Source organism: Aplidium turbinatum, chromosome 5 (assembly GCF_918807975.1).
Source record: "Aplidium turbinatum chromosome 5, kaAplTurb1.1, whole genome shotgun sequence".
Taxonomy (NCBI): Eukaryota; Metazoa; Chordata; class Ascidiacea; order Aplousobranchia; family Polyclinidae; genus Aplidium; species Aplidium turbinatum.
The window spans coordinates 10,766,521-10,779,216 of record NC_137476.1 but is presented as its reverse complement, the minus strand read 5'-3'; positions in this window follow the sequence as shown (position 1 = coordinate 10,779,216).

The following is a 12,696-nucleotide window of genomic DNA, read 5'->3' as shown; positions in this document are numbered from 1 at the left end:
TATGCTGAATTCGTAGTGAAAAAGCGTTACATGGGGGAGATTGAAAAATGCGTTACGTTGGCGTTACATGGGGGAGGGGGGGTCAAAAATTCGGCAAAAAAGCGTTACGTAATATTTGAACGTTCCCTTACACTAAATAAACATAAACAAATACAATTTTCATGTTTTTATCATTGTGACAGTTTGCTCTTTTCTCAACATACGTTACTTGACAGCAACAACCAACTGATTAGCATTTCTTTTTTCAGTCAATCACTGACTTTGTGTTTTCTTTTCGTCAACTCTCAGTGTACTGCTGGTTCCCTTTGAAACTTTTATATTTTGTGCATTCAGTTTTTGCCCCATTAATTACGATACCAATTTCCAATACGTTCGATCCGAGTTTTGTTGCAAAATCTATTGAATGCTTCTCATATACTGTATCACTAGTTGTTTTTCCGATACACTTGAAGATTTCTTGTGTCATATGTTTTTAAAATGCAGGTACTAGTGTATTTAGTTTCTAGAATTTTAGATAAACGCGCAAAAGTAGAAAGTAAAATAATTGTATTCCATGTGATAATCCCGTAAAGCAAATCAGTTATTTTTTGCATTGTGTTTTACGCCTGCACACGTTGAATCATTGTAAAAGGCGACTGATTTGCTGTTTGGAGTGTACAGTGCACACAAACACAGTGGTATGAATGGCGAAGTCTGTTTTCGTCAAACTCAGCAAGGCCTAAATATCGACGTGAAACACGTACTGCACTCGTTTTTCGTATAATATCTGCATAAAAAGCTTATTTCTTTTCATATTCCCAGCAGCATGTTTACGACGTCAGGGTTATAAGGTCAGTCTTTATGACGTATTACTTAGCATTTACGGCATTGTTCCACCTGCCACTCCGTTTGTGATTTGTATGTATTCCCATGCTAACATACGTGCCAACACCAACGTCATCTTCTCTATGGTATTGTTTTGATACTTTTGTAATCTCTTTGGTGCGGTCTGTGCAATTTGTGTTATCCCTACTGTAGCTTTTACTGTAGTTGTTTGATAAAAGTCATCAATGCTTTCTCAACTTGATGTTATTCTTCCTTTAACCTCATTTTCCGAACAATGTTTAGCTTTTCCTTGCCGAGCCTTTTTTGCTGTCTCGCTAATATTTTCATTTTCTCAATTCCACCTTTTTCCTCTGTGCAGCATGGGCGATCTGTGGCAAAGTGACCAATTTGAGATTGCTTGATCATGACTTGCCGACAGTTTCAATCTCCAATTGCAGTTTCTAGTCATCTTGCCACAGGTTGTTATCGACAATGAATCAATGCGTTGTAGATGGTATGAAGTTGACCACGCAGAAATGCTTCTTTAAACGTTATTGCGCACATACACATGTAGAAAATGTAGTTGCATGCAACAAATCTATTTATTTCTTGCTTCCAACGTCTTTAGAGGTTAAAATCTATGTAATATTAACCGATTTTGCTATGGCTTGTGCTTCGTGCTTTCCTGACACGTATGTAGCCGCACAGCAACACGAAGCAACAATTGTTGTGCCCCCAAGACTAGAAAAGCTTTGGTTGGGGTCAACCTGACAAAAACAATCATTAAACGCATCGGGAATTTTAACATCTTTTTACTTGGTCTTGCCTGCCGTGCTAAGCCATATTTCGATACTAAGCCAACCAAGTTTGTACCGTGTGTGGTAAAATTGTAGAAAAGTTTCTCCTGATTTGCTTCGGCTTTTAGCAGAACGACGTTGGATATTTTGTTTTTGCGAAACGTTGTTGGTGCTTTTTGTTACTGATATAAATGCGGTGGTCGGTTGTGATGCTCTTAATTCTTTTTAATAAATGTCGATCTGCGTTATAAAAATCTTGGTTTTATCATAAACTGTGTTTTACTAATTAATCAGAAAGACACACTGACTTCTCCAAGATAATAGAATCGAATGTGAGATTTAGAAAACTTACCAGAGAAACTGCACATCTGCCCAGCTAATAAATTATTCCTTTTTACATTGATTCTGCAGTGTGAAGGCAATGCACTGTCATGTCACAAGACGCCGCCTAATGGTAATTACGTAGTGTGCGCGTACTTGCTGTTGGGCGACACAAGGATCGCTTCGTGAGTGGTTACTGAGGTTTTTGTGATTCATTCGAGACCAACACAACTGATTCATCGTCTGCAATCGTTGAATTAAGTTACGAACCAGTTGGTTATTTGGCTGTAGTGTGCCACGCTAAAATCTATCTTTGCGTTATTTATTATTGTCTATCAGTCAGAAAGGATGTCTTGACCAATCAGCGGGCGTGTTTTGAAGTCGGAGGAAGTCTTGTATGGACCAGACGCCTGGGTTCTGCCTGTCTAATCAAATGTATTGCACAGTAGCTCCTTTTTCGGCAAAGCTCAGCATGTTAGATAACTGGAAAGATAGAAAGGGAAGCCATTGGGTTTGTAGCCTACGCCTACATCCAATCATCTTACGCACTACGGTACCTCGTTTGGCCGGTCAATTAATCAGTGTAGATTGAAAGTGCGGCACCACATCAACTTTGTGGTGGCCTGCTCGCTGGTGATGTTGATCCCGCCAAGATTTGCTGCCGAGGTGTTTGCGTAAGTCAAACGTCTCAACTGCCCCTAAAGGATTAGGCTAACAAGGCAATGTGAGATATTGTTTCATTGCATATGGATTACAATAATGAAGGTTTCGTATGTAGGCTAAGTGATCTGACCAGTGTTGGAATCTTTGAGCAGAAAGAGGTAGGCTACTCGGCTATGTTGTTTGTGCGTAGACCGATGACTTTCAACTCAGATTTAGTCTAAATGAAAGGATACCGCCGCAGGTTTGATTGCATCAAATTTCTTAGTTTTTGAAAGGCACATAGGCCTAACCAACTTTTTTTTTTATCTGCTATTGATTGACTAAATACTACCCGCTTGGTCTTATCAATTAGACATCAGAAGCATTGGCCGAGTGGTTAGCGCGTTGGGCTCGCAGTCGAGAGCCTGCATTTCGATTCCAGCCACCCGCATTTGCTGTTGTTTCTCTGGGCAAGAAACTTTACGATAATTGCCTCTACCCAGTGATCGATTTCGAGTAATGGATGGTACCAAATTTAAGTCATAAGTAGAGCAGACAACCGGAAACAAACATTGCCGTCAGCTGCAGCGTGGGTCAGGTGTACGTCGGAAGGCGTACACCGATGCAAAGCGCTCAAGTCCGCTTTCCCGCAATGCAGGATAAAGATATGAAAAAACAAACAAACGATTAATGGATGTAATTTGTGCAATCACAAAATTCTGTTACGTCACGCAAATAAATCTTTTCCCTATATTCTTCCTGCTGCTGCAGCAGTAGCCTACTTACAAAAAGAGGGCTCAAGCAATTTCTATTCTCCATAAAAACTCGAGAGCCCGTTTCACCTTTCATACGATTATTAGAAGGTTATGAATTAAATCCTTATTCAATTTTATTTTGACAGAGAACTTTTGAAGTCAATTTATTTGTTTCGACAGCGCTATGTAGCAAACAGAATGAATAAAATTTTCAAAATAGTGCATTGTTGGTTAGGTTCAATTGATTAAATCTTTATCGTATGACTGAGAAAGCTTCTTTGAGATCTATTCTACTTTTAGAGATTTTGAACCACTAACACGGTAGGCACTTTAACATTACCCACTGGTCGAAGAGGTACGCAATCATGCGTGAGATGTTCAATCAATATTTGTGTTTTAGTCACAATTTCGACTTGTTAAAGTGGCTACCATTAAGATCCTTCTTGCACTCAGTTCAGTTGCAGAAGAAAAAATAGTATTAGCAGAGGGTGGAAATCGAACCCACGAAATCGAAATTACTATACTCCTCTGCCCTAACCATTAGGCAACGGTGGTTGTGGTGAAGCATTCAGTTAAATTTCTTTGTATCAAAATTTTTCCATCAGAATATTACGTCACGAGTCACATGACTGAAATCAGCTGAATCGCGAATGAACATGTCACGCATGATTGCGTACCTCTTCGACCAGTGGGTAATGTTAAAGTGCCTACCCACTAACACAGGCTTGGTCATCGAGATTGACAAAGTGAAGTTTCCGATTGTTGTAGTGTTGTTGTCTATAAATTATTCCATCACTAGGTGCCGCTAATTGGAGAGCTGGCCTTGGTGTGCGTTGCTCAAGCGCACAGTCGCACACCCCGACAGTTAAACCAACTTGATCTTGAGGTTTCTTCGTTCGTGAAGTCAGGCACGCACCAAAGCTAAAACAAACTGTCGTTCTTTGAAAAAAAAACGCTGCATTTGCTTTTATAAATCCTTAATATTATATGACAAATAAGATACCAACAAACTCTGAATTAGTTTATGCAAGAAGTTTTCAAAGAAATCAAAAGGACCACCAGCTAATCTTCGACCCATTGTGCTCCTCAATAGCATCAGAAAAATCCTCTCCATCATCATTTTGCATCGGATTAGAGACAAAATTGATAGCTTCACTGGACCCTTCCAAAGCGGTTTCAAACGTAGCAGAAGCTGTGCTGACATTGTTTTAGTGGTAATGGCTAGAAAATGGGACTTCCACAAAATGAGAATAGATATGTCCAAAGCCTTTGACACCATCAAACGCAAAAAAAAATCCTTCAAATTTTAGACCAAGCTGGCTGTGATGAAGATGAACTGCGATTAACCCGCACCCTGCTAGCTGGCACGATACTGTATGTGCGCATTAACAACGAAACGTCCGAAAACTTTGAGACATCCATCGGTTCCCCTCAAGGAGACAGCCTCTCCCCAACACTCTTCACCTGCTACCTATCTGCAGCATTGAGCTCAGTGCGAGAGCAGTCCTCCAGACCAAACCCCCCTATATCTGACACATGCATGTCTTTGGAAATGGAGTATGCAGACGATGTTGAGTTTCTGGATGAGGAAAGACAGTCACTTGATATGCTACAATCTATTGCTACAAAGAACCTGAAAAACTACAATCTTTTCATGAATGAGACTAAAACTGAATTCACCCACACATTTCTTGCAGACACAAATGAAACTGATGCTGATAGCCTACCGATTCGAGGAAACGAAAAATGGCGTTCACACAAACTTTGGGGATCATCATTGTGCAGCACTGCCGATGTCAAATCTCGCTGCAATTTAGGCAATGTCGCTTTCAGATCACACTGGAAACTATGGAGCAAGAGATCGAGAATCCCATTGCAGTTGCGACTGTTCCCGACAATTTTCACCAAATCAAACGTCATATAAAAACCGTTCAAGTCTACTGAATATTACGTCATGGAAATTCCTAAAGCATGTGCCAAAATTGCACCATCGTTCATAAGACCTGTTTGGGCCTGTTTAAACAGGAAATATTACATCAGCTTAAACACCTGTTGGAATGACTTCATAATTGTCTTTCATTTATTGCGTCACAGTTACTTTCTACGTGAATTTGAGATATTGATATCTATTCTGGTCATTCGTAAAATGATTGTTTGAAAGTTGGCCGCACATTTAACTGTTGGCTTAGTGCTTGCTAGCTGGACAAAGGTTCCGTCTTTTATCCAATTAATCTGTATTGTAGTGACAGTTTTTTAGAGGTGTAGGCGTTGCACCTATTTTCGATAGCCTCGGGCTAATTTTACTGGAATACACTGTTTGAATAGACGTTTCGAAAGTGTGTTTATTTTTGGGTCATTGCATGCAGACGAACGGATTTGGGAATCTTACGTTACAATTTTCCCACGAAGAGATTATGGTTTACCGCTGTGACCATAAAAAATAAAAGACGATTCTCTGTCTAGTGTTTGGCACAGAAGCACTTAGAAGCAAAAAAATAAAAGACGATTCTCTGTCTAGTGTTTGGCACAGAAGCACTTAGAAGCAAAAAAATAAAAGACGAAGTTAGTTAGTTGGTAGGCCAAGAAGCACTTAGAAGCAAAGAAATAATAAAAGAAGATCTTGTTGGTTGGTAGTCTAAAGAAGCAAAGAAAATTAAAGACATTTCTTCTCAGTTTGGTACAGAAAAAAAATAACTTTGACATTCATTGGCAAGAAAGAAGATTAAAGGCAGTCCATCTGTGCTTGAAGATTCAAGTGGAAGAATCCAAGCAAGTTTTGTGGACGTTTGGACTTCACATACTCGTACAGCTACGGTATCGTGCATTTAAATTCTTTTTTGTATTTTTACGGTCTTTGCAGTTAAGTTTTTTATAACTACTGTAATTTTGTGTGTTTGTGTAACTTAATTTTTTAATTGTTAAATTTAGCCCTAACATTTAATATGTCTACACTCCGTGGTGACAGGGACTCGACCGCCGTAGACTCGACTGAGTTTAAGCCTGATGATGTTCTTTGCGGTCGGGCAGGCCATTCTGGGGAGGGGCCCATTAACGATGAGGCTAAATCAGTTCGAGAAGCCCGGCATCTTAGACGGGATATTTTGACTCAAATTGGGAAACTTTCTGTAGCCCTAGGTTCTTTGAGTGATAAGCAGGAACTGTTAATTTTTAGATCTAAGTTATCTACTTTAGAAGAGGAATTACGGCATTTCCATGCTTTTTTGAGTAAAATTGTTAACTCTGCAATCTTGGCAGAACTTCGTGATAGGGTAGATCCCGAATTTAACTCGTTAAAAAATAACTTCGAACAAAAAGAAAGTGAGTTCTCAGATAGGTTGGATGCTGACATACATCCTGAGGATAGCGCCTCAAATGTAAGCACTAGGATGTCTGAGAGCTCGTCACGGATAGTTGCACAAATTAACCTACAGTTAAGACGAGAGGAGCTCCAGATCCAAGCTGAGGCCGAAGCAAGAGCTGCTGAGGCCATCGCAAGAGCTGAAGCCATACGAGCTGAGGCTGCCGCGAGAGCTGAGGCCGACGCGAGAGCTGCTGAAGCCATACGAGCTGAGGCTGCCGCGAGAGCTGAGGCCGACGCGAGAGCTGCTGAGGCCGCACGAGCAGAGGCTGCCGCGAGAGCTGAGGCCGAAGCGAGAGCTGCTGAGGCCGCCGCGAGAGCCGAAGCTAGAGCTGCTGAGTTCGCACTCAAAGACGCTCAGTTGAGGGCCGAACAACGTAAAGAGGTAGTTTTAGCTGAATATCGTTCTGAGTTGGGCTCCCGGCGTAGTTCTAGGAAGGGCTCTTCTAGGCATTCCAGAAGTGAACATCAATCACAGTTTAATTTACCTAACCTTTTCCAGACGCCTGTTCAATCCGTAAGTGGACCTGTACAATCCACATGTTTTCCAGCTGTTTCAGGAGGTCTCGGGGCCGCGGCTAAGGGTCTTCCGAAGGCTGTAGAGCCAAGGCCTGCAAATTACAACCGAACTCCTCCCCCAGAGCGTACAGGTCACGGGGCCGCCATTAGCAGTAATGCTTTGCCCCCTTCACAGTTTTCAGCGCCGCTAGTTTTTGATCGCCCAGCTACACGTAATTTGGGTGGTTGTGAGAGGCGTATCGCGTCTACTGATTTTAACGTATGTGAGGATCGTGATCGGGCTGTGCATGTGACTGAGCCCACTCAGCCCATTAAGGGATATAGCTTGTCTTCTCCCGCTAAATCGAGTTCTCAACAGCAGGATTGCTTTTTTGAATACCAAAATAGTAGGACGTTCTTCGATAAGGCGGCCTTGATTGGTTACGATGGTAATAATATGCCATTTGTCTTCTTTAAAAATCGTGTTATGGCCTTGATGGCAGCTTCGCCCTTTAAGGGAACTCGTTTGACTTTGTTGCAAGCAGCTTGTGTTAGAACAGCTGCACAAACGATTGCTAATTTGGTTTCTGACACTCCTGGCTTGTCAGAGGAAGACAGGATAGAAATGTCGTTAGCTCGCTTGTCCCAACGTTTTGGGGTTCGTGGAGGTCTTTTCGCAGAACCAGAAATTAGAAAGTATCGCTATGGTAGCAAATTGACTTCTATCTCTTCCAGTGATTTGAAAGAGTTTAAAGATGAATTGTCGCAGTGTTTGCTTTACGCGAAAGCTTATGGTCAGCGTGATAAATTAGAAGGACGTTTTGTTTTGGATTTGGCTAAGCGACTCCCGTTTGACGCTAAGCAGCGTTATCTTGACTTTTTGGGTGATCAGTATGGTAGCACTGAGGAACCTACCTTTCAGAGTTTGTTTGATTTTGTAGTACGGGAGGAAACGCGCAAGTCGACTGATTTTAGCATTATGCTAATGGGCGATTCTGGTGAGTCGCAGCATTTTAAAAAGTTTGGCAAAGGAAAATTGCCTTCATGTCCGGTTAGGCAGACGTCGGTAAAACCCCATGATAATGTGATTTCAGGGAGTTCGCAGTACTCGACTGCTGTTGGCGCACCGCGCGGCGGTGTGGCCAGACATAGTGACATACCGGCGTGTTTTTGTTGTTCGTCACGTGGTCAAGTTGAATATCATTTTTTGTCTAATTGTAAAGAATTTTTGCGCTTGACACCTAAAGATCGGAGAGATGTCATTGTGAAAGCTGGCAAATGCTTGAATTGTTTGCGCCAGCATATGGTTAGAGACTGTAATCATGCAAATAACTGTCGTAAGTGTGGACCTACCAACGATAGGAAACACTATTTTCTTCTGCATGATTTTTATGTGACGTCACGTGATTCTCTGGATTCGGTCGGTAAAGATGATGCTGGTGCCAGAGTTCCTGTGCGTAATGTTAAGATTGGAAATGTTAAAGCAGCCTTTAACCGCGTTACTGCTGCTCGTGTTTTGAATCCAATGACTGGCAAATCGAAGTTGGTGTATTGTCAGCATGATCCTGGTTCGCAGTTGACCTTTGTTTCGAGTGACTTGGTGTGCGAACTTGGTCTTAAACCGTATGATAAAGCGTCGTTTAAAATAGATACTCTGGCTGGTCAGAAACCTACTTGTGCTGACCTTGTTAAACTCAACATCCAGTCGTTAGAGACTGATGAACTGTTTTGTGATATAACCTCGGTGGTTAACCCAGCTTGGGCTGACGATGTTAAAACTTTACCTCATAAACAAGATTTAAGTGGTTTCCGTCATTTTCATGACGTGAATATGTTTCATTTGAATGATTGTAGTACTGTAGATGTACTGATTGGCAATGACAACGCTTATTTGATGTGGGCAAAAGAAGAACGTGTTGGTGAAAATCGCAGTGAACCGCATGCTTTACTCACTCCTCTCGGTTGGTTGGCTTGTGGTGGTAAGTCACCCTTAGTTGAAAGCGTTGCTAAAGTGTGCAGAGTGCAGACGTCTTCAGAGTCGGATGTCATCTCTGGCTTTCAGCGTAAAATTGAGTCTCGTGATATGGAAATAGCAGACCTGAATAAAGTCATTCAGGATTTGACTTTGCAAAATGAAACCTGTGAATTGTCTCGCAATGATATTTTGGCTAGAGAACTTGTCGAACCGAATATTGAGTTGAAAGATGGTCGATTTGAGATACCTGTACCGTTGAAGGAAGATATTGATTTACCTAACAATTTTGTGTTTGCGTCAGATAGAGCTGCTGATTTAAAGAAGAAGGCTTTAAAACAATCTGAATTCCGAGGAACTTGTGTAAATGATGTAATGTCTTCTTGTCCTGACTTGTCTGCCTTGTTAAACCCTCTGGCAGATCTCTTGGCTAGATTTCGGCTGAGTAGATTTGGTTTCGTGGCCGATATGACCAAGTACTTTTTTCACATTTTGGACTCTTCAATATGCAAGCCCAATTTTATTGAACTGCTTACGTACACAGGCAGTGCCGTTCGGATCGTGAATGAACGCCCTTTGGTACCTTTGAGTGACGACCCTAGGGATTTTACTGTCATCACCCCTGCCTCACTTTTGACCCCATACTTAGACCCATACTGTGCTGTTGGGCAACCACATGATCGTGACCAATTAAGAAGGGATTATCGGTTCAATTTGTCACTTTCTCAGCAGTTTTGGAATAAATGGATCGATTTTTACTTGCCAGGTCTTCAGGGCCGGAAAAAATGGCTAAAAATGGCCGAGAATTTGGAGCCTGGTCAACTTGTAGTGGTAGGTTCTCTCCAAGACATTGGTAAACGTGGGAAGTATCAACTTGGGAGGGTGCATGAGGTAGTTCCACAAATTAGGAAAGAGAAGCCTGTGGTTCGTAGAGCCAAAGTTGCCGTCTGCAACTATGATGAGAGTACGGGGAAAGTGAAAGTAGACTACGTGTTGAGGGATATTTCGTGCCTCGCCCCCGTAAAGAACACCTAAGTGTTAGGGTTTGAGCCTGGTTTTGTCTGCGGTGGTCGACCTTTGTCTGAGCCCGGAACAGTCGGTTATTATCGCAACCATTGTATATAGCGTCATTTTAGCGTGTACGTATGGTACTAATTTCATGTATCGTCGCGTATTCTTATTGTTGTTCATTCTTTGCATGCCCTTTGTATTTGCGTATTAACTTAAACGTGAGTGATTCAAACAATTTGTGTATCATGTGTTTTTATTCATTGGCTCACAATTGTCGTCATTTCTTTTTAGTTATGCCATGTCAGACTGTCATAACTAGGGGCCGCTATGTTCCCGACAATTTTCACCAAATCAAACGTCATATAAAAACCGTTCAAGTCTACTGAATATTACGTCATGGAAATTCCTAAAGCATGTGCCAAAATTGCACCATCGTTCATAAGACCTGTTTGGGCCTGTTTAAACAGGAAATATTACATCAGCTTAAACACCTGTTGGAATGACTTCATAATTGTCTTTCATTTATTGCGTCACAGTTACTTTCTACGTGAATTTGAGATATTGATATCTATTCTGGTCATTCGTAAAATGATTGTTTGAAAGTTGGCCGCACATTTAACTGTTGGCTTAGTGCTTGCTAGCTGGACAAAGGTTCCGTCTTTTATCCAATTAATCTGTATTGTAGTGACAGTTTTTTAGAGGTGTAGGCGTTGCACCTATTTTCGATAGCCTCGGGCTAATTTTACTGGAATACACTGTTTGAATAGACGTTTCGAAAGTGTGTTTATTTTTGGGTCATTGCATGCAGACGAACGGATTTGGGAATCTTACGTTACAATTTTCCCACGAAGAGATTATGGTTTACCGCTGTGACCAGCGACTAAGATTGTACAACGCGTACTGCATCCCAATTATGATCTACAACTGTAATAGCTGGTCTGTTACCAAAGCAAGTCTTGAAAGATTGGATGCCTGTCATCGAAGACATTTACGTGCCATAACTGGTCATACTTGGCTAAACAGTCTTATCTCGAACAAAAACCTCTACAAAATATGCAACAGTGAACCATTGTCTTGCAAGATCTCCACCATGAGATGGAACATGTTTGGACACAGTCTGAGACTTCACCAGGACCTCCCCAGAAAGCCCTTGAATTTGCAATAATTGGCAGCAAAAAGTACCAAGGCCGAACCGGACGTCACCGTACCAACTTATTTCAACTGCTGAGATCTGACATCAGAAAAGCTGGCCTGGGATCCCTGCTCAGCACACCACATCTCCATCGATTGCAAAACATCGCAAAGGACAAAACAGAATGGAGATCCTATCAACCTTGTTGAAAGACTGATCGAAGCCAGCGGATGCCAAACGATTTGGCTACACTGGCGGCGGAGACAGCTACAATAATAAGAAGTTTTCAACAACAATTCACTTCTCACAATGCAGGAATGGTTTTGTAAACTTTCTTTTAGGTTGTATCAATCAATCAATCATTTTATTTTTCGTCATTAACGCGTCTGGGACGAAAAAGATACTAACTACAAAAATCGATATAAACCTACCAGCACGTTAACGAACGGGAAAAGGTGGCAAAACCTTGAAAGGTTTAAAACGAGCCTGAATGAAAAATTATGTAGTAGGCTATATATCATTAGTTAGCACGGCCACAAAACCCAAAAAACAAATAGAAAAAAATAAAACAAAAACAGAGAGAAGCACACATGTAGTAATGAATGACAGCCTAATGAAAAGTGTTGTGGATTCAATTTGCAAGTTCCAATATTGATGTGGATGAGCAGTCATAATAATAATAATAGGATGGAGAAAAAAAACCGGACATAAAAGAAAGTGGCAACTCTGCGGGTGCTTATCTTTCCAGAAAAAAGTCTGGCAAAAAGTCGAAGGCTGGGGCTGTATGTTCTTTTGAATAGTGATTTCGTATTGCAAATTAAGTCAGAGAAAATGTTTGGCTAACTGATTTTGTAATGAAGTTGTTGCAAGTACAATTAAAATTATAGTACCATAACAATTAACTGTCTTATCTCTAATCAACTTTAAAGCAAGCAGGAAACATTGAAACTTGAAAGACAATACGATACCAGTCATTGAGTAGGTGCTTCCTGTTCATAAAAGTGACAAACAATCAAGATCGACAGCTACTTATTTAAAAAACTGCGTTTTCTAAGTTTTGTTTATTAGAGGTCTACGGTGTCAATATGTGGTGTATCAACGAACTTTAGAAGACTCGATAGAAGAAGAAGAGGTTGGCAGTATTTCCAAACCACTTTATAACTTATAGCCAAAACAGTTACCTGAAAAGATAAATTTACATGGCTTTGCACCTCGTGCATGATACTCTACGACGTAAATCTATGTAAGACCACAGCGAAAGTGTTAACTCATGCACATAGATTTAGAGGCGGTCACTCTAATCACTGAGTTAGGTACCAAGCCGGTTATTGATCATAAATTGGTAACCAACTGATTTGTTGCTTCTGGCCACTCTTTAAAAGCTTCTCATGAAAAAGTGTGTACGG